Here is a 23632-nt window from a genome sequence, read left to right on the forward strand (position 1 = left end):
GGCCGCGCTGAAGTGAGATGTTATCACTCATACCTGTTTTTATTTAGCGGGTATCTTATACAAAAAGCAGTACATAGAATCTTTTATAAAGCTTCTGCAATCGAAATAATTTCCGTAGCTACCTGACAGGAATCGCGCCTGCACCTTTTATTTATACCATGATTCTCGAGTAAGCTTTTGGATTTCTGTTTTGTCTGGTGCTCTAGGCAATAATGGGTGCCGTTTGGTTTGGGTTTTAGCCATTAAGTGCCCATGCCAGAGATTATGCGGTTGTGTTTGGATAGTAGCGCAGGCGCAGTGGTTGCACTGAGAAAAAAACAAGCGGACTGCGGCGATGAGCGCACGCACACTGAATCGACCGCGGCTTTGCCCTGAGAAAGCTGCGCGTTGCAGTGCGAAGTATTCTTACGAAAGCGCGAAATTGTGAATGGGAATGAAGAGCCTACACAAAACACTTTCTGCATAGAATAGCTCTTTTGTTATTGCAGAGGCACGGCCGCCTCCGGAACAACATGTATTAGGTCCGTGGCCCACGCATGCGCTAGAGAAACGGGCGTTCATAGTGCTGAATTCTTTCCTCTAGGACAGTGGCATCCTCGGGAGGTACTAGACATGGCTTGAGTAAATTCTGTAATTGTTGGTCTCGGTTCGTGCTCTCCAGTGTCCTGACAATCATTTTTGTGTATCTATCATTTATCTGATGTATCTCATATCGTTTTTGTTGCTGATCATTGCTTCTGTCTAATTTCTCGGATATGTAGTTTTTATAGAGTTTACTGTGATTAGGACACATCATTGCTAATAGCATATCATTTTATGGGATTAGGTAATATTATTACTTATTGTATACTTTTGTATATTTTTTCAGGATTTCGAGCTTGAAATTGGTTTTGGTTCTTTTGGGGAAAAGTAAATGGCGCAGTATCTGTCTCGCATATCGGCGGACACCTTAACTGCGCCGTATGGGAATGGATAAAGAAGGGAGTGAAAGAAGAAAGGAAGAAAGAGGTGCCGTAGTGGAGGGCTCCGGAATAATTTCGACCACCTGGAGATCTTTAACGGGCACTGATATCGCACAGCACACGGGTGCCTTAGCGTTTCGCCTCCATCGAAACGCGGCCGCCGTGGTAGGGTTCGAACCCGGGAACTCCAGATCAGTAGCCGAGCGCCCTAACCACTGAGCCACCGCGGCGGGCTTCTGGCGCGTTAAATTGTATGACTTGTATTGTGGATTGTGTGTGTTATAGCTTTGCTCTGTTGGGCGTTCTGTCGCCAGCCCCAGTTTTTTCTTTCGTTATATGAAAAGGAGTAGCCGGTGCGAAAATAAGGCTCGAACATTTCATTTTACGTCCGCGCCAATAAAAAAAAAGTTGGCTGCGCAGACAGCGCATAATATTGGTGGGGTCATGGACGTAGCACACCTTACATTGAAATGCTTAGAGCATGACAATTACAGGACAAGATTGAAGTGGGCCTTGATGGTCCTAGATAAAAGGTCTTTCAGTCATCAAAACTTAGGCTCATGGTCGACCCGTGCGCTAAAAAATAGCCATAAGCAGCCATCACGGCGCTGTGATAGCTCCCTTCCTTCGAGGACAGCCCCATCCTACGTAATTACTAGATGTTACTTGAATTACTACAAGTTCGATGGCTATATATATTCACCCATGTCTTGTGACTGTCTGCATTGTCTATGCAGCTTTTGCTCTACTGTGATGGCTTACCAGCTCACTACTGCTGTGGTTTTCTGACAACAAATTTTGTATTTTGTCTTCATGTGTCTGTGATTATGACCTTATTCTTACGTTCATAGATGCTCGCGAATTGTTACGTTTTTATGTACTTGTTTATCGCAACGCCGTTAAATCGCCGCTTATGGTTAGGGTCTTATGCCCTTTCCTATTGAGCAGTGTTCTTTAATTGTGTTTATTGTTTGCTTAGCAATTGCTGTCATTATGCTTGCTCAAAGCTTGCTCATTGCTTGCTCATTGCTCGCTCATTGCTTGATATAATGCCGGCGATACCAGTATATTTTTTTCCGGCGATCACATATATGACATTGCAGAAAGAGTAAATCGCTTTCTAGAACATCTATATGAATGGACACAAAAATGGTTTGAAAGGGAACATTTCAAAGACAAAGTCGCTATCCTTGGAGATAAAAATAAGTCAGTAAACTTAATCAAGAAAATATGTTACAACTCGATTCGTTTCGAAATGCTACCAATGTTTAAAACATCAGGAGTTTTTTTTAATCAAAAAATTCCCTGGGATGACCAGGTTAATTATGTTGTAACAAAAATATCTCGGATAGATTTCTCATTTGTCGATGTCGTCAAGGGCTGCCTGTCCATGCGCTGCCTGTAGTGCGTCACTCAGTTTTTCACTCCCACTTTATGTACTGTAGTTTAGTCTGGGCTTCAACATCACAACGAAGCCTGCAAAAGATACATCTCCTGCAGAATAATTTCCTCAGGATTATAAAAAAATGTACCTAAAACATGTAACACCAAGCGACTCTTTATCGAACACGGAATTTTCCCAGCAACCAAAATATATGAATTTCATTTATGTCATGCGACTAAACGCTAAAGACACAAGCAAGCGTACAAAAACAAGATTTATTGGTCAATGGGATATAAAAAAATATATATAAATGAATTTCAATTATGTCATGCGACTAAACGCTAAAGACACAAGCAAGCGTACAAAAACAAGATGTATTGGTCAATGGGATATAAAAAAACGTATAAAACTAACTAAGGTTATGAAACGCTAGAAAACCGATTACTACGATTGCTTAATAACCTGTATGAAAATAATATTCTTGAATTCATCACGTATCGTAAACTAAAGCAGTATTATCTTTCTCTTGACTAACTTTGGCTATCGCTTCATTCTTTGGTTTTCATTGACAACTGTGTAACAATGAATAGCTTTGTTTGCCTTTTGTTTCGTTTCCATCTGCTATTGCATAATTGTGCCTTAACACCGCATAATTTTCTATTTTACCTGTATTCACTGTGTAACCTTGTGCTGCAAGCCACAGCATGCTGTCAAATGTTAAGGCCAGGTGCCCGTGGCATAGTAAAGCAACCCTGCCATCGTGTAGTGAATGGTGACGAAAAAAAACGGTATTATTATTATTATTATTATTGTTATTATTATTATTATTATTATTATTATTATTATTATTATTATTATTATTATTATTATTATTATTATTATTATTATTATTATATATTATTATTATTATTATTATTATTATTATTATTATTATTATTATTATTATTATTATTATTATTATTATTATTATTATTATTATTATTATTATTATTATTATTATTATTATTAGTTCGGCGTCGCATTTCGGCGTATTGTGTTCTCTATGTCATGTAGTGTGTGTTTTAGTTGTGTTTTGTTGAGCATTGCGTCATTAGTTCTAGTGAGTTCTTCTTATTTCTAAAAAAAAACAGTACCCGGCTCCGCTGTCAGGCAAAATCTCTTTGCATGTTCATGCAAATAAAAGAGCACGAAATCCTTCTCTCCAGTCCTTAATAACCCAAGCGTTGAAGGCGAGGACTGCTGATCTTCTGTGCGAGTTCTGAAAAACGAAAAGGGGATACAGTCCCAGAGACACACCATTTATTTCAGCTTCGTGTTAACTTCATGCAGACACGGAACGTGGAGTAGTCACTAGGCTCAGATTCGGAAACGAAGCCAACAAAGACGGTGGGCAGAGAAAGTTACATGCCATGGCGCATGCTTCCCCAGTGTTCCCTCTCTCAGCGTGTTTTCGTGCAATCGTTATCCGTGGGAGCCGTTCGAAAGAACTGCACGGCGCCCGCTTTGAGTACGCCCCAAGAATCTACAGCATTGCTTTGCGGCAGATGCCGAAGTGCCCGAGCCCACAGTGAACGAGCTGCGTGCGCACGCAAGAGCTGGGCAGCAGTGCGTGGCGTAGCAGACGACTTTCCTGGAAAGTGACTCGCAGTGCTGGCGACAAGGATTATATAAACTCCGTGCTCTTCGATGCATTTTTCGGCCTGCTGGCGTATGATATGGTGCGTCTACTTCGCAGGACCTCTGTCGCGGCTCTCTCAGCCTTCGGCGTGACTCACTTGCCACATTCTCACTTGCCACATTCTTGCATCTTGGTTCTATTTTCTGGAAATACGTATATGCGAACGGAGTCGGAGCTCGGAGTCCGGAATGTTTGCTTGTGTAGCCAAAGAGGTTTTGTTCCCTACGTTGTTGTCAGCGCGATATCCTGAGCCACGTGTTAATGAGTAAGTTTAAGAAGCCAACGCTGGTGAAGTCGATAGTGTGCTGGAGTAGCGCACATGGTGTGTGCTAGTTTGCGGAGTGTTCAGTGCGCTTACATACAGCACTACCGATCTATAAATGGTACGCTGCCGGCGCTTACGCTGTTCCCTCTGAGCTCACGAGTCGGAGAGGAGGACTGGTTCTCCATAATGTCAGAAAATAAACGCCCAACTTATGTCAGTTTCACGGCACTCTGTCGTATGGCGAGTTAAACTGCTGAGGCCATGCGTGATGTTCTATCAACTGTTGCCTCTATTTTAATTAGCGCGCTTGTCGTGTGAGGTGAACATAAACTACTGCTGTTCTTTGACTACCTGCCTCTGCATGGGTGCGTTGCGGTCGGTGTTGCGCTAGCGCAATCGTACTCTCGGCGGTCAAGCATGTTGTGCTCCGTTCGGCAAAAGGAGCGAATCATTTTGAGCCCCTGCTGCCAATCTTACGTATCCGTAGTATATGCATAACAGGGGGTAAACATACGCGCGGCGTCGCTGCGAGAGAATTGCTTTCACTTCTGCGTCGTCACCTCGTCACCATTGTGTCGCGCAGCAAAGAGCAGACGAGAGCGTCGGTTCCTGAAAGGCACTTCGAAATCATGACCTGAAAGACACATTGAAATCAGAGTTGTAGATTTTCACCTCGGTGGCCGAGTTCATCCGTAACGGTTCCCGGAAAGAACGGGTGAAGGCAGGATCGACATGTGAAGATAGCTTCTGGAAGCTGCTTTTGTTATCTTTGTGATAGCAAAAGCAGTCCGCCACCTCTAGTGTCGTCTGTTCTTTGCTTTGCAACAACTGGCCATGTGGCGGAGCGTCTTAAACTGATATAGATTGGGCATTTTTTTTCTGACATTATGGCGGATGTGTCCCCTTCTCCACCCCGTGAATACACAGGGACGAGCTGATGCACCGAAAACGTAACACATTTGACAGATCGAACGTACTGCGTAGAAGCGTGAAAAACGCTTCGCAGACGGGCCCACAGTATGTGCTAGCCACTCGAGCACACGAGCGACAACACCAGTGTTGCCTTTACGGAGGCTCGAAACAGACTCATTAACACGCTGCTCAGGGCAGCGCCCTCGCAATCGAGTTCGCGAGCAATGGGTTATTACAGAAATGTGCCGATTGAGCTTAGCTCACATAAAAAAGAGACAACAGTGCAAAGCATTAACCAAAGCCAATTTATTAGTTCAGAACCATGACACACGCGACTCTGAATTCTGACAAGGGTTTTCTGAACTATCCCACGAGACAAGTTCAAACTTGGCATGAGCAGGGAATGTGACTGTAACCTCCTGTGCATAAATCGCATAAGAGGGCTATCAATTGCGCTGCACATTCCCGGTGAATTTGGGGCTGCCTTTTAGACCACATAGAGGACAGACATTCTTGGCTAGTATAGGCACCAAGTGGAAACGGCATACGAAAGCGACTGTAAGACCCTACCGTTGCAATGTGATCCAAGCAGAGCAATTCTCACTTTGACACTTTCATACGGAGTTCGTGCTCTCCGCGTGCTGTGCGCTCTTCGTCTGGAACCACACCGTCTTTCCGAAGGCAGCAGCGTCAAAACCGTACGACTAGAACTGTGGCTGGTACGGTAGAAAAGAAAGTGCGCACACGTAGCCGACCAGAGCGTAGCACGAGGACAGAAAAATAACCAAATACTTGGTAATGAGTGCCGATAAAAGGCGAGCAGCCGCCCGCAGCGAAGTCGCGAGATGACGAGATACGCTGGCCAGTGCCAGTATTAGCCGGCAGCTAGCGGCAAGCAAGCCGCAGTACAGTCGAGATGGATCGCATGAGACCTCTGGCCGCTGCAATGAGGGAACGCGAACAAGAATATGATTTTATAAAAGCGTCGTACGTTCCGATAAAAATTAACACAGTTAACACATTTCTCTAAGACGAGTAATTAAAATTGTGTTTTAAATGGTTATAAATTATATTTAAGCAATTATTTTTCTCTTATTTGTGCTTGTCCACACACTTCATTTTGGCGCTTCAGTTCTGCAGCGTTACTGATGTCGTTGACACTTTGTTCTGGATCGCATTACTGCTCCGCCTTCGTGACCTATTCAAATTGACCTTGCAGCCATAGCGCGCCGAGGCGTGCCTGCGATGGCAGCGCCGCGACAGCGGAGAGCAGCCGCTGCTTGCTCAGGCGAAGCGGCCTGGGAACTTTTGAGATAACCTGTACATGCCGAGTACGTCAACGCTCCCTGAGGTCATTCTTTTGTGGATGATAAGCAGTTGGCTTGGTCTGAGGTGGCTCGCCTTGCTGAGAGAGAAATGGCGAAGCTGAGAGAGAGATCATTAATATAGAACCGAAATTCAAATGACCAAGATTAGAACCGCGAGAAACGCCTGTTTCAATGACCTTTTGTATGCATAACCTACTCGACATGCTTACTTTTTGTGCGCGATTAGTCTATTTGCTGCGTAGAGATTACAAGATTGATTCATTCATCTCATAGCGCTTAAATTTTAAAACAAATGATGTTTTGGTTGATTATATCGAATGCTTTCCTAAAATCAATTGATGCAGAGCCTACATCTATCAACTATAAGTTTAAGTACTGCATATGAACTCAACAACCACAAGCCAGGTAGAAAAGCAAGTTTTCCAGGATGCTATAACTCTTGTTTTAAGGATAAACCGGGAGTCATTGTTCAAGCACTTCTTCAATACTACAACTGCAAATGGCGCAGTAGGAACAGGTGTATATTTTCTGGCTTGATTTGAGTCTTTCGCCTCAAAATTAAGTTTTTTTTACTTTCTGTTCTTCATCTCCTTCCAAAATTACAGTGCTAATATGGACGGAAATAGAAATAATATAACGGCTACAAGCCTTGTCCGGTACGCACAAATATTACTTATAACAAGTATTAAAAAACGATGAGCGCGGAAACAAATCGTGACTTGAAAGAGTAGCGAGATGTAGCGCTGACTGTGTTGGATATTAGTAGAGAAATTACGTGCGAATATGGAACGCGACTAAACACAACACGTAGAAACGGCACAAGAAAGAGATGGTACGCACAGTGTCCTGCATGCGTCGTCTCTTTCTCGTCCTTTCTCGACGCGCTGTTTTCCGTCATGTTTACGATTCACCACCTAGCCCAGACTGTTAGCAAGCAGGAATGGTTTGCGCGTGAAAGAGGATAGAGTAAAATCAGTAGGGCATATAAGCACTGTCGGAGAATGTCCGAGCGCTGTAAGGTTAACCCTTGATGGCAGTGTTCGAAGAACGATGAAGAAATTCATTAATCAGCCTCTATTTCCAGTGCCTGTTACTATTGCAAAATATCGCTGTTTTGCAGTAGCTCTCGCATGCGTTCTGCGCCCGACGATTTTAAAGTCTCCAGCAATATTTTGACTTCTGCATAAGAGAACAATGAACATCTTTTTTTTCTGTTCTTGCTATCTTTTCTCATTTTTTAGTCTTTTGGACTTAAGAATTTGGTTTATGGTGTTTAATGTTCTAAAGCGACTCAGGCTGCTATGGAAGCCCTAGTGGAGCGCTCCGGATAATTTCGATCATCTGGGATTTTTTAACGTGCACTGACATCGCACAGTACAAGGGGTTTTAGCGTATTGCTTCCATCGAAATTCGACCGCCGCGGCCGGTATCGAACCCGAGTCTTGCGGGTCAGCAGCCGACCGCCATAACCGCTGAGCGAGAGCGGGGGCTCAGCAGCCTGCCTTAAGGCTGCTGAGCCACCCTTACATTAAACAAGCTTTTTGAACGCAGCTACATTTCTTACCACATTATGCAATACAAAAAATACAATAAATAAATATTTCAATAAATAAATAAATATTTCAAAGCCTCTACATAATTTGATATGACTGAAGAGGATTGACGGTAAGCGGATAGCACACCGCTAAGACAGGTGATACGCGAAATATCTGCGTGCTGGATTAAATCTCGCAAATTTTAGGTAGATGTAACACATTAAAAAAAACGAAATATATAATACACCAGAAATGTTACAAAAACCCGTTGCAACTAGGTAATGGTCGGCAATTTCCGCCTCAATGTAAAAGGTCAAAGGCGCAGCAGTCAGACTGCTAAAAACAAAGTCGAAAAGAGCCCAAAAATTATTGCTAGTGCACCGCGTATGCAGCGCAATCAGCCTTACTAAATCAAAAGGAAAAATAAATTGTTGGGCTGTATTTTAATGGTTTGTTGATTTTTCTATGCCGAAGCCGCTTTATAAGCCGTGAGGCACGCCGTATTTAGTGATTCCGAGTTTCTCTCCACCGCCTAGGTTTGATGAGGGTTGGTGCTTGGGCATGTTATTATTCTTTAACTACAAGTTGCAGCTGAAAAGATACATTGAGGAGACTAAGGTGCCCTGTGTATCTTCCTTGTTAGTCCGATGTCTCTTTCACTACAACCTAGTACATAACTGGGTGTTTAACGAGCATTGAAATCTCAGTGTCCGAGAATTTTGTATTTTGCATTTGGGCGACGAGGATGAACCTTTATCTTATTCCCGGAACCTGCTTTGCGTACATATTTGTAAGCCCTTCACTCGGCATATCTGAGACACTGATAAGAAATAGCTATTACGTCTGATAATTCACGTGTCAGTGGTCGCAGTATGATTTGTATCGATACTGGCTTCTATTACGGTTGTTACAGCGCAGCGCGAACAGCGAGTGGTCCCGTTCGCCTTACCTCAAAGCAGGGCGGAGCTGTCGGATCTGCGATGCTTCTGGGGTGACAGCTCGGCTCCCCTACCCTAAAAGGGAGGAATCGGGCCTTGTTCAGTTTCAAAGAAACGCTGTTTTGCCAGATTTTGTGGCCAACCGGCGAAGTTGGCTTGGAAAGCTGTAATAACACATCTTTTCTCGGAGTCTTTCTCAGGAACGGTGGTAAGTGCGCGGCCCTTATCATTCGCATGGTACAGCGAACAGTCTTTTATGTTGTCGCCTTGATGCTTTTTATGCTTTGCACCTCATTCTTCAAAATTATTCGACTATGAGTAGAAGAAATTGCTGATGGCCTAGCTCTGTCAGGTCAGGATATACGTAGCGAAAGCGCGGCGACTTCCGGATCGCAAGAGTTAATATATGAATCCCGTGTATTCACTAGATGCGCCTTATAAACCTTGAGCCGTCGTGACGGAGTGGTAGCGTCTCTGCCTCAAGCGCCAATGCCACTGGTTCGATTCTCAGCCTCGACACAGGTTCTTGTTTTTATTCAGTGAGTGTGCGGGGGTTTCAGTGGCTCCCATAGATGCCGCCACCAAGTACGTTGCTTAGCGGTTAAGCGCGTAAGGGTGGGTAAGAGCGGCTCCCCGGCGAGGCGCGCGATGTGTCGTCATGCCAGATGGCACGGCGAGCTGCGGTGGTTGCTAGGCAACGGCTCAAGGTCTGTCTCTGTGCCTGCTCGGAGCACCGCCATAGCGAAATCGCAAGTCCGTGGCCAGTGTAGCTTTCGCTACCAAAAAGCTTTCGCATCACGCAGTAAGATCTTGTTTGTTGCGCTCTGAATGTTCCTATCTTTTAGAAACGTTTGCGTAGCTACCCAATCATTCTGCTCGCTGTAGAACCATTAGCAGTCATAATGCGTGTAATTTAACGCTCACTTGTGAAAACTAATTTACAGCTGTGCTATTTATTTTGTTGGGAGACCTGTGTAGTTGTAAAAATATGCACGTTACACATTGCTGAATGAAACTTCATTCATGTGGGCTGGATTCACATTGCAATTTGTAGCTGATTCAATAAATTGTTTTAAAACACAGATGTCTCCAGATTTGAGTGCCATTCTACTAGTGCCGTGATCAGGGTGGGTGCTCTTCCGCCATTGCAAAGAAAAATCGTTTTGTGGACTCTAAAACTAATTAAAATAATGCACGAAGGTTACTTTAGAAGAACTGCTTGTTCATAACGACGTTAAAAGGACCCACTGATCTCGAGAAACTGGATATAGGAAGACACATTCACCTGAAAAGCAGCCCTTTTTAAAACTCGGTTAACCTAAATCATTCCACTACTGGTTTCAGCCGTAATATTAGCTGCTCCTGCAGGCAGAAGAGTAACGTTTTCGTGCAGTTTTCTGCTTAAAAACGGCTGTGTGCGTACTTGGGGCGACCACCAAAACTGCGAACACTCCTCGATACACTGCCAAATACACTGTGACGGGAAACCACCATTAGCAGAATCCGGAGCAATGCCCTTAAAAAAATAATTCCGAAAACGTAGTTAAACACCTCTCTAGTGCCTCTCCATTAGACTATAGGCGCCGCTGCACTCATTCGCGCTAAAGGTTCCCGCATTACTCGTTAGCGCTCACCACACGTGGACTTCAGCTACTGATAGTCCGTTATCATCCCTCTCTCTCCATTCTATTTCTAAGGTAGTTTTGCTTGGCTCGAAGAAAAGCCCCTATTTAAATTACAAAAAATCCAGAGCTTTAATTGGAAGAATAGTACACTGAGCAAGCTAACTCTTCGTTGTGTTAGATCGTCTCAGAGAGCTAGTGTACAAAGGCAGAGGTTTTCCAAGCGAACTATTGCTTTGCACACTCTGAAATGATGTATTGTGCTTCAGGGCAAATAGCCCGGTTCTTGATTTGCACGGTTGGGGCCGTCCACTCACTGCGCAAGACTAATGCTGCGGCCGGGCTGTACACGTGCGCCGCGCTCTGCAGGTCGCCTCCTCCTTCGCCATTTATCCGGAGAACAACGGAGTGCCCTCCAATCTGCTTCCGCCTATTCAGAAAGCTTCATCACGACATTGGCTTTTATACCTCGTAGCGCGTGCAGAGAAATCCCCGTTCTTATGCCTCGTTTTGGCTCTGCTACCGCAAAGTAGTTACAAGGAGGCAAGCGGATGTCATCTACAGAGAAACCAGGGCGGAATTGAACGTCCGGCCCCTGCAGCGATCTTAACTCCCCCGGCCTTTCATTCCTTGGAATGCTGCCGACAACATTTTCTGTATATTGGGTTATTCTGTCTGTTTTCTGTATGCTTTAGGAGAAGCCCGGGGACCTGTAATCAATTTTGTATGTTGCAACGCCAATCTGAGACCAGCCAGTAACAAGTGTACTAACAAGTAGCATCACGCTATGAGGAGTTTCATGAACATACAGGTTTTTTTTGTGGAACATAAAAACAAAAGGGAAAGCGCATTCGTCCGAAAAAGCATCATAGCCTTCGATTTCGAGAGACAGACAAACAATAAATGTGTACAAAATGTCACTGCACTGGAAAAGTATTTTTTACCGTGATGATCAGCAATGCCGAACATGTTCAACGCCCTCTTGGAAATTTTACGGATGGACATTATTAGAGGGGTATTGGGAAAAGCTAAAAAAAACGAATCCATGCTCACATGGAGGCATAATGATATCTAGAATGCACACAAGATATGCAGAAATTAACAGAATTATTAATCAAGGAATGAAGTAATGAAAAGGCGGAGAAAAGGGTCAAATGAAGAATACACATAGAAATGTGGATATAGAGAGGTGAAGAAATATAGGTATTAAAAAATGAAGATATGCAGAATTTAAGAAACATAGTAATGAAAGCATTGACATATAAGGAACTGAAAAAACAGGTATGCTGAAACAGCCAAACAAGGAATGACGAAATGGAAGTATGAAAAATAGATTTAGAGAAATGCATAAAAAAAAACATGCGCAGAGATACAGAAATGGGAAATTGAGAAATCTTGATATTTAGGTCTGCAGAAATAAGGATATGAAAAAAGGGAGGCATTTCATTATTGACAAATAGAGATATTTTGCAGTCTAGATCTGGGACAGTAATATGCGGAAAAAGTAGGAACTGTTGATGCAGAGAAATTTAGATGCGGTGGCTTGGATATGTCCCGACGTACGGAAGTATGCCACTGTGGATATATAAAGATGCTGACAAATAGACTTACTGAGAAGCGCAGACATGAGAAATATGCATACGAGGAGGCCGAGAAATCCGCAATAGAAGATTAGGAGTACTATGAACATGAACCAATAGAGAAACATAGGAATGTAGTTGGCAACAAATGAAGTTGTAGAAAAATGTAGAAGCGGGCGTACGAAGAAACCGAGACAGCTGCCAGACATCCTGCTATCCTCCGGGGCGATGAATAGACGTAGATGCAACGTACCTTAGCGCTGTTAGTAGGAGTTGGACATTTCGGTTTAAACAAAAACAAAAAAAAACACAATAAAGCGTCTGCCGAATTTTTTTTTTTCGAAAGTCGGTTTTAACCGTAGAAGGTCAGTATATTTAGCATGCAATGCATTGATAGCTGGCTGCTGAATGCGAGTTAGACTCAGCCAGACCTGAAATTATGTGAGCAGGAAGCCAGGGGCATGATGCGACGATGGTGCTGTTGGATAAGCAGCGCAGTTATGCGATTTGAGCTACTGCTCCGTTAGTTTACACGCCTCTGACGATCGGGAAGCATGACCTCCTCGCCGCCTGCTGGCTAAGTAGTTTGTTCACTATCATCCCCTGCTTAGGGCAGTTTGTCGGTTAATTAGGTTATTCACCTGCATGCAGGACACTAAAACGAAACCGTGCCTGGGAGTCACGAAAAAGTGTGTTCTGGCTAGCACGACAATTGGGTGGCCATTCTATCGCTGCCATGAACACGTAGAACCCGTGGTGCCCTGCCCTCACGCTCAACCCAGGGCCACAACCCAACATGAATGTCAACCTAATTTTTAGAAGCAAACTTCAAATTGCGTTTTCGCCTGCCCGCTGTCTTATTTAGTTTGAGTTGCTCTTTTAATGACAACAGCGAATTCTTCTACACACACAGCTTGAAGTACTGCCACTTGCATGCTAATTACTGGTGACTATAATGTTCATGATCCCAAAAACGCCGAGATAGACTTCAAATGACTTTTAACCACACAGGATTACTGTATTAAACCACCAAAAAAACTAAAAATTTCGTTCCTTCAAATTAATGTCCGCTGAAAAAAAACGAAACTTGAGTTCTGAAATGTAACCCGAAAAAAGTCCGCCAAATTTTCTAAAAAACAAAAACCGACAGGTCCAACCTCTAGTTATCGATAAGGCGTGGATGAGAAATATGTGCGACCTAGTGCTGCTCAAGCTACTGCTACCGAGAGCAGTGCAAATAACAGTAGCGTGATAGCGAAAGCGAGCGCGCATTCAGTGTTGATTCAGATTTTTTTGCACCTAATCGAAAACTTTGATCTCGAGAATTCATATTATATGTTCTCACTCGAACCGTTGCGTGAGAAGGTTTTGACAGATTTTTTTTAAAAAGTACTTCACCTGTGAATGCCGTGCTAACATCTATACTTAGGATAGTGGGAAAAATAGTGTCGATCTAATGGTCAAAAAGGCTGGAATGTGCGGTTATTCAATACTAATTGCATTTTTTGTAGCGATAGCTATACTACGCTAGTACTTCGAGCCTTCGGCGTGGCACCTCTTCAGCTGCGTGTCCGCCCTTAAGCTCTGTGGCGGCGCCGTCGCTGGTCACGTGGTGCGGAGCAGCTGCCGGTGGCGCGGTGCGCCAGCGAAACCGACGGGGGGGGGGGGGGGGGGGAGTGGAGAAAGAGAGAGGGGGGAGAGAGTGAATCCACGTCCAGGGACGAAGATGAAGAAGGAACGCCCAGCGAAACGCAGCGGCGAAAGACTGACTGCAATTCGACTGAACGAGTTCCATTCGGCCAGATGTAGCTATCGCGTCACTCCAGGTTTAACCAGAGCTAAACCATAGCCATTTTTTCACCAAGATAAAGCTCTTAGAAATCATCCCGACCAAAGCTGCCCCCTTAACCACCTAATTAAACCAAGCACGAGTGTGGCGTCCCCGACGTCGGTGGAAGACGGGAACGCAGACACGAGTGCCTCAAGAAGAGTTGCCTGGAACAAACGTTGTTGAAGTGAAACTAATAAAACATGCACCGATGGCTGCTTAAGTTCACCAAATGAAAGGCAGGCATTTCTATGGCGGCGCGCGTTTGGTGACAAAGACGCCATTAACCTGAACTAAAGGCATATGTACTGCATTTCGTGTGATGACTGCTTAGTGTTTCTCACTCCAGCCACAATTCGTGCCTTTAGAGCGACATCTATACGGAAAACTTCTGAACAGTGGCCAAACTCCGAGATGTGCCCTGTGCGGTCTCGTGAGTCGAATGGGGGCAGTGGAGTGGGCGCCGTCTTGGCGGAAGGAAAGTATGTCAGGGCTATTGTAGTCCTCTTGTCCACGCCGAAAAAAGGGTGAGAGATGTTGGTACTATGTTCAGTTTTTTATTATTTTATGGGATGCTGGTGTGTCCATTTTTTTGTCCTAGCACACTCACAGCGTTTTAGTTCTTTGGCCTCTGCTGCTGACAGCTGTTACTGCTTACAATCACTCTGACTCAGCCGACCATTACTATAAGGCTTTCATCTACAAAGACGCGAAACCGGTTGCTGCGCGCAGGAAAACGAACAGCGGAAATCATTTGGCGGCTCGGGGTGTACATGCGGTTCTCGGAAACATAGGATTTGGAGCTCGATTTGAAGAAAACTACTTCAAGCCGAGCGCTCTTTCGGTAGGACTAGGTGACGTTCAGTTTTGAAGGTTTTCCTCTCCCGTAATGGAGGCTACAAACTAACTCCCAGAATTTGAAAACACTAAAAAGGATTAATTGTTCGTTTCTTATTTGCTTCTAAGTGAAAAAAAAAGCAACAAGGCTAGCAACATGCGGGTCGCTTAACTTATAGGTGACAATGTGAAAAGCAACCATAGCACAGTATGTGTAAAAAGAGAAAGACAAGAAAGACCGATTGTTGGGGGCTTTGCTGTGCCAGCTCATTGCACATGCGGAAAAACAGCTCACAGGAAAACAGAAACAGCGCCGTGTCAATGCTTGCACCTGTCAGGTCTATGCGTTGTTTTTTTATTTTTTTTTCGTATAATGCGCAGAAACGATGTGCTGTTTTGTAATGCAGCAATAGTCCTCTTTCTAAGTGCAAAAGAAAATAAGCCTGCGAAGCTTTTTAAAAAATAGGATGCAAAAGAAATTTCTTTCCTTGTTTGTGAAGAGGTGGCAAGATTACGCGTGCGTAGCGACTTATCTCAAAGTGGCATACACCTTGGAAATGAGTCTTTCGCGCTCATTTTTACACATCACTGCTGGGCCACATTTATTATGCAGCTGTTTATATTTTCACTCGTTGCATTGTATATATGCATGTCGCTACTTTGCTCTCAGTCTTGCGCTATATTTACTTTTGAACGAAGTTAATAACAAGGACAAGATGATGGCATGCCTCCGCAGTATCTTGAATGCTGGAGAAATCCGTTCCATGTCTCTTTTCCTCTACGTTCGCTTTGTCGGGTAGAACTTTCAGAAAAACACTAGAAGGAAAAGTCCTTTGAATGTGGGACGTGGGCGGTGGTTCGAATTCTTTTTAGCATGTTACACCTCACGCCCCCAACTGGCGGTTGTCGTTGGAGAGAAGGGAAAGGACAGGGCCACCATGTGAGACCTCAGATCTCAAAGAGGGCTTCTAGGCTTGACGGCCAATAAGTATTATGGAGATGAGACCTCTTGTATGACCTCCCAAGCCATTATAATAGAGGAACCGAACGTGCTGGCAAGACCGGCGCCCTTATGGTGGCAAGTAGGCACCGCGCGGCCAGGCAGCGCTCCTTGGAGAAACGGGTTAATTTTTACCTCGAGAAAAAAGGAGGCTTCGGCCACGAGAAGAGAGATATCAGCAGAGCAGCCTTCATCGTTGATCAGTGCTCCGATCATCAACTAAGAATCCTGCTCTTTATCAGGGGGCAGGTGTAATTAAAGGTGTTTATTTGAAGTATACATCATTTATATTTTCACAGCAAATAGAGTTTAGTCTTAATTTTATGGTGCTCAACGTCACAAAGCAACTCAGGCTCTGAGGGACGCCGTAGAGGAGGGCTGCGAATGATTTAGACCACCGGGAGTTCTGTAACATATACTGACATCGCACAGTAGAAGGGGCTCTAGAATTTAGCCTCCATCGAAATGCGACCGCCGCGGCCGGGATCAAACCCGCTCATTTCAGGTCAGCAACCTAGCCCCGTAATCACTGAGCCACCGTGGCTGAACGACGAAGGTAGCGAGGACAGAGTTAGTAGTTAGTAAAGGTGCAATAAACGACTTAGTTGCGGGCTGATGCGCTTCAAAAGCGCGCATTGAGTCCGGCATTCGGTAGTTTGTTTTTTGCCTGCAGTGGCCAACGTCAGGGTGCATAGCGGCAATTTTTTCCCGAACTTGAATCTAAGGTAGCTCTAAAGCCTACCACTCCATTGTGCAGACAGGGACAAAGTCTACCACGGGATCCGCAAACGACGCCGATAAGTATTATTAGGCGCCGTTTGGAGACCATATTCGTGCAGGTGAAAGTGAAAATCCTCTTCTTTCACCTCCACAAATGTGGACTCCAGCCGGCTGCTAATAAAACAGCTAGCGGCTTCGTTTGCGTACCCCGCTGTCCAGATACTTTTGTCCGCAACTGTACATAATCGAATTCAGAAGTTCGCTCGCTCAGCCTCCTCGCCACGCACATTTTAACGCTTACAGCTTGGAATTTTGATTGAAACAGTTCTGTTCTGCTAGCAATATTATTCTTTGCATCTGTGGCATCGCTATTCAAATTACAGCCACTCCCTGAGGTAAGTACACATGGAGCTTGCGGTCTTCCTGTGCTCTCACGTTGAGTCTTCAAAGCCTGGTCCCTGCTCCATAAGGGCTTTAGAGCGTGACAACGTGTGGGGAAATTTGACAGTCATACCACATCGACCTACACACTGTTATGTATCCTTACTAGCACCCCCTGCACGTCCTACTATCACAATAAAGACTAGGCCAGTCGTGGCCGGCAGAGTCGTTCCGCTCAACCATATAGGAAGGAATTGCTCGCGACATGGGCGTCACTCGTGACTTCGTGCCGCCGCATTTTAAACGTCACGTAACAACCGCAAACAACATAACAAGGTGTGAGAAGTGTAACCAGGTCATCTTTTGCAATGTCCGAAACCAACAAGCATGGTAAACGCGTCCGTTCTGCCCCCGGGGCACTTCGAGCCAGGTGGCAATACTCAGTCCGCGTGGAATGAATGGCGGGAAGCATTAAACATATGTGAGCACAGAACAAGGCAGACTGTTGGACTCCGACACTACTAAAACGAGATCCTCAGAAATGGCAAAAGAGGCGGCTGTGGCCCTTGTTATCATTAACACCAACGCTGATACTATACTAAGCGGCTCTAAATTCGCCGTACGTAATTATGCGTGGGGCAGAATTTGTCAGGCAGCAACGAACATGTTGGGTTAAAAAAAGACTTATACAGAACTATTGAGTTGATATGGGTCCCGGCTCACTCGTGGAACTCTGGTAACGAAGCGGTACACGTCAAAGCTCGAGTATTCGACAGCCGAGCAGGGGAGGCGGTACTTACTGAGAGTTACTAGAAGGACAGCCCATCATCATATCACGACATTACTAATCATTTTAAACTGTAAAGGAAGGTCTAGCCCCCTCCCGATAAAACCTTAGATAAGGAGCAGGAGACCACGTGGAGGCTACTCCTTACTTACTATTAAAATTCTACCCCGCTTATTATTTATTTATTTATTTTATTTCCGCATCAGACGAAACACACAGCCTGATGCAGGGACAGAGGCTAAAGGCTGGTGGTGCCTGACGAGGCCTCTGACCCTAAACTGTCCACAGCGGTACAGATGCAATACAAATTTTGGAACAAAATAATAAAGTGTGCCTCCTGTAATCACAAAAGATAACAAAAAACTCTACATTTGACACTTGTACACAAACGTTGGGGCACTACTACACAAAACAATTATACTAAGCTTACTAATTTGCAGAAGAAAATCCTGCGCTGCTTTGAATCTTATCGTGGCAATGCACAGGACTTAAGAACCGCTCCCCTGTTTAAGAAACACGGCATCCTAAAGTCAGACCAATTATATTATTTCAAAGCACTGAAAGTAATACATCAGAAGAAACTGTACGGAATTATTGACTCCGAAAACATACTGCTGCATAGAAATGACACATAACAAATCACATATAATAGGACGCTACGCAAATTACATGAGTAAATCAGCACAAATAGCTGTTGTACAAAATCATACAAAAAAAGATTTAATTGTCAGTGAAACTGAATAATATTGCTTGAAACGACACAGAAGCAAGATAAGAGCAATTTATAGTCATTTTGTGTTATACAGAGTTTTATGTTTTTTTAGACGACAGTAACACATGAAAAACACTGTTCAATTATGGCTATACTTAAATTGGCAAGATAATAACAGCTGCCTAAGCTGGCGCTTAAATGGTTTTAATCTGCATTCAATGTTTAGCTTACCGTCAAATTTGTTTAAGATCGCAGGTATTTGATATGCCATTGTTTGCCTTCCATAATTTGTTCGGATTTTTGTTGTTCGATGTTTTCGGTGGCTCAAAAGGTATTCAGCGTTTTCAGAGTCAACAGTTCCGTACAGTTTCTTCTGATGTATTACTTGCAGTGCTTTTAAATATTATAACTGGTCTGCCATTAGCATGCCGTGTTTCTTAAACAGAGGCGCGGTTCTTAAGTCCTGTGCATTGCCATGATAAGATTCAAAGCAGCGCAGGATTTTCTTCTGCAAATTAATGAGCTTAGTATAATTGTATTGTGTAGTAGTGCCCCCAACCATTAAGGCGTAGCTTAATATGGAATAAAAAAGTGAATAATAAATGTTCTTTTTTAGCCAGAGAGGTTTGAGCGCAGATATTCTGTGAAGACATCCAACTGTGCGGGCAAGCTCTACACTAAAGTTTCTGACGTGTACAGACCGGCTCAAATCTTCCTTAAACCAAACCCCGAGAAATTTTTGTGTCTGAACTTGTCTTATAAAGGTGTTCTCAAGTTTCACTTTAAGTTTGCGGTGTATAGGTTTGTTGGCAGGACGAAATATGACATATGTTGTTAATGAGGCGTTTAATCTTAACTTGTTTCTGCTTAACCAGTTCGAATCCGGTATGTACACTATGTGGCGAAATAGCCACTTACGATCACATATTGTGGAACTGTAAAGAGGAGCCGCCACCGCAATCTCTAATATTCCTACTCTCCGGCAATGGGAGGCCGTGTTGGTAAGCTCAAAATTAGGTGTTCAAACCCGGGCCATTGAATGGGAAACTCAGGTCGCTGTCAGATGTGGACTGACAGCCGTAGGCCTAGCACGGATCATCTGCATTCTGTAGCGAGAACTACACTGGGCTACCAGACGAGCATTTCGCGGTTCATGGGAGAGACCAGTTGTGCGCATGCACCGTTACCATGGCAAACGAAGAGGAGCGAAGTGCAGCGTGCGCTTCGACGTCGCCGCGGGCGCGGCCGCGCGTCCGCTCCACTGTCAAAACCGGGCGTAACGTCACGCGGATGAGCAGTTGTGCGCATGCGCCGATGCCATGGTAACCAGAGAGACTCCACAGATGCGCCGCGTTCTTCGTCATCGCCTCGCCGCACGCCGCTCTATCACCCGAACCCCGCGTCGCATGCGCAGGATTGCGTATAAAATGCGGAGATGTAGTGGGAGTCTGTATCACAACGTTTGACATGCATGCAGAGAAGGAAAGTCAAGCCGCTGCTAAACGGCGGTATAGACAAGAGAAGATTAACTCTTCAGATGCTGAGGTTGTCTCCTGGCAGTTGGCTTGAACCAAATAAGAAAGCTGGAGTCTGTGTGTACGTGAAACAAGTTATGACCGCTGTCAGACATCTCCCTTCGATCGCGGTGAATAATGCTGAGGCCTGCTGTGTTCGGCTTCTGGAAAGCGGCATTATCACCCAAGGAGTCTACGTGGCACTGGGAACATCTGTCAAGCAGACGATTGATGTGGTTGCCACGTGCATACGAGCCTACGGCACGGTTTCACAGTTATGTGTGACTTTGGGTGATTTCAACAGGAAACAGGACTTTCTTAGTCAGTGTATGAAAGAAAAGTTTGACTTTAATTTCGCTTGGGACCCTCGCTTCAAGGCTACACAATGGGGAACTACTATAGAGCTTGTATACTAAAGAGGCTTTACCAAATCGAAATACTGTATCGACAAAATTGAGACCGCTGCATGCAACTTCACACACCATCGGGCATTCTTCGTCGTTGTCAAGCAAAATGAATAAAAGATGTGTATACCCAACTTCTCTCATTGCTAAACATACAGTGACCACAGCAAGCTCAGGCAGGGAAACGTACCTCTTGCTACGTATATCCTGGCGTAGCCGAGCTATGCCACTGTCAAGTTTTGCCGTTTCTGACGAAATGAATATTTTGCAATCTGAGATGTAAATCTGCTCGGAAGGCATTGTTACTTGCCGTACTTGGTCCGCAAGCTCCTCGCATCGCACAAACGCTTCCGCCAGACCCTGCCGGTGGGAATTAAGACGCAAATGCAGTGAAATATATTCTTGACAAGTGTAAATGTAAATGTTCTCTATGTGGAACTTAGCATCTTCCTCGTCACTGCACAGCGTTTGTCAGAAACTGTTACAACTACGGCAAACTTAGTCATTTTGCGTCATGTGCACCAGCAGCTACGTCGACAAACAGCAGCGCATCTACCGCAAGTTAGCTTGCTCAATGAGCATGAGCAGCAGCAACACTCGTCAGTATAATTGTACTTATGTAGCTTTAAGGCGTGCAGTATCACTGTCGACGGAATAGACTGGAGCGAAACAGTCGGTGTGAATGAACACCAGGTGGCGTTCAAGATAGACACCGGTTATGACGTAAACATAATCCAAAACAGGTGTTCAAGCAAGGGCCGTGCAGAACAGCAACTAAACGAACTTCCAATAGACACTGAGTCCCGTGCGGTAAACGAAGCAATGCGCCGCCTCGGATTTCTACTGGTGAAGGAGCCACTGAAGCCCATACTAAGAGCTGCAGCATGCACCGCCCTGCACTTGCTTTCTTGTGTGAACGCCCTTCAAGCAACGACAAAATCAACCAACACAGAGTTGCGAGAACAGTAAATAAATTACAAGACATTTTTGAAAGAATATGCCAGCTTTGAGGACTTTATAGCATCCAGCTTTGCTCGTTTTCAATATTTACAAAATCAAGCCATTGGTATCATAACATTTATGCCACACCGTAGCACACAGTGCACTTCCATTTCTTCATGACCATCGCATATTGCCAATTCGCTCCCTGGTAAAATTTTTGAACTTTTAATCGCTTCTGTTAAAGCTGTCAAGAATCTTTTTCCAATCAATTTTTTTGAAACTTAAGAGCTCCTTAGCAACAATTCAGCAAGATTTGCCACAAATAACAACTACTTGCTCCCAACAGCACGTACTAATTATGGCAGGCAAACCAGCCCTTTTTCTGCATTATTAGTTTGGAACGAGCTTCCTTTTGACGTTAAACGTCCAGCATCTTTGGGTATTTTTAAGCGGAAACTACATTCTCATTTTATGGCCTTAGCAGAATTTTTTCGCTGATACATTATAACGAGTGTTATTCTGGTCTTGCTTTCCTTATTTCTGTTCACATTCTTCTGTCCTTCCACTATGAACTGCTCTTGTTTTCTTTAGTGCCTTTAAATTCTTATAACTACCGAAAAGATGCCCGCACACAGCCATCGTGCTCTGGGACCTCCTTCTGTATATTCATTGATGTACAGTTCTTATTGTTGTTCTTGCCTTCGTGACATAGCACATACCCACGACCGGGAATAGGACAGGGTTCAGTCGGGAAACCCCGTAGAATAGGGTAAACTGGTGACAAGCTAATGATTTTGCCTTGGGTGAAATTTCAGAGTTATTAAAAAGAAAAGGAAAACAAAATATCGGGAGAGAATATCTGAAAATTAAATATATGAAACTACCTAAACGCTCTTGACAGTTTTTATCACCGAATAAAAATCTTCTTTAGATGCCTGAAGATGCTGTACCGACAGTTCGTGCTCCTCGCAGAGTACCAAGCGCACTCAAGGACAAAGAAAAAACAGAGTTGAAGATCATGGAGCGGAACCGTACAATCATAGCAGTGTTTGAAAATAGTGAGTGGGCCCATCTTACTGTGGTAATAACTAAAAAAGACGAACCTTTCTGCAGCACTGCAAAGGCAACACTACCGTATACCAGATAATGAGGAGCTCTTTGCAACTCTTAATGGCTCAATAGTGTTATGCCAAGGGCGTTTTCTGGCAACGGATTCTGAAGCAAGTTCACGACTTTGCATAGTTGCAACACCCTGGTTCCGCTGCAGTTTTCTTCGAGTACTGTTCGGGCTCGCCACAGCCCCTGAGCTATTCCAACAGGCGACTGACAAGGAATTTGAAAGCCAGGTTATTGTGAAGCCATACTTTGATGACATACTGGTTGTCTCAAGGACTCCCGAAGAACACAGAGTCTATCTGAGAACTGCTCTGACATTGCTATAAAAAATAATCTGAATCTCACGAAAGCAAAACTGAAGTTGGGTCTTTCAACCGTTACATATCTGGAACACCAGCTCTCTTCAGACATGTTAGTACCAGGTCCTGACGAAGTGAAATCCAGTGAATCCATGTCTCTTCCATCAAAGAAGTAAGAACTGAAAAAATTCCTACGAATGGTGACGTGTCTGATGAAGTTTACTCCTCACTTCTGAGCAACTTCGAGTCCTCTTCGTGAGCTTCTCAAAGCAGATGCAGTATGGCACTGGACAAGATAGCGCAGCACACAGAGACTTTCGACCGCGTCAAATGGAAGCTCATAGCAGCACCTGTGTTGGTTTACTTGGACCCGTCTAAGCCGATCGCTATTTTAACAGATGCCAGCTCGTACGACACGGGATAGGTTTTATTGCAGGAAGGCAGACCAATCGCATATGTTTCTGCAGCACTCACGCCTCCCCAACAGCGTTATGCACAAACAGAGAATTAACTTTGTTGTATCCCGTACCGTTGGGGAACTGCCCGGTCCGACTGCCCGGAGCAGCCGGAGCACCACCACGTCAAGCACCCGCCACGTACATACTTCGACCAACTCCCTTTTATTCCAGTTCAATGATGAATATATATACAGATGTGCGAGTCAGCTGACCAGATAGGGCGCATGCCTAGCGCCACCTAGTTTATACAAACATAACTACAGAATACAATACCACATTATTCCCCCTCAAAAGAGTTAGCAACTAACACTGGAAAAACACAATAAACACTCAATGTCTTTCATAGTCTTTAAACCACACTGGTGGTCTTCTTTGTCTCGTCGAATGCCTCAGTCCTGGAACGTCCCTTTCAACTGGCGTCTGAACAGAT

The sequence above is a fragment of the Amblyomma americanum genome, chromosome 1, assembly GCF_052857255.1.
Source record: "Amblyomma americanum isolate KBUSLIRL-KWMA chromosome 1, ASM5285725v1, whole genome shotgun sequence".
NCBI classification, from domain to species: domain Eukaryota; kingdom Metazoa; phylum Arthropoda; class Arachnida; order Ixodida; family Ixodidae; genus Amblyomma; species Amblyomma americanum.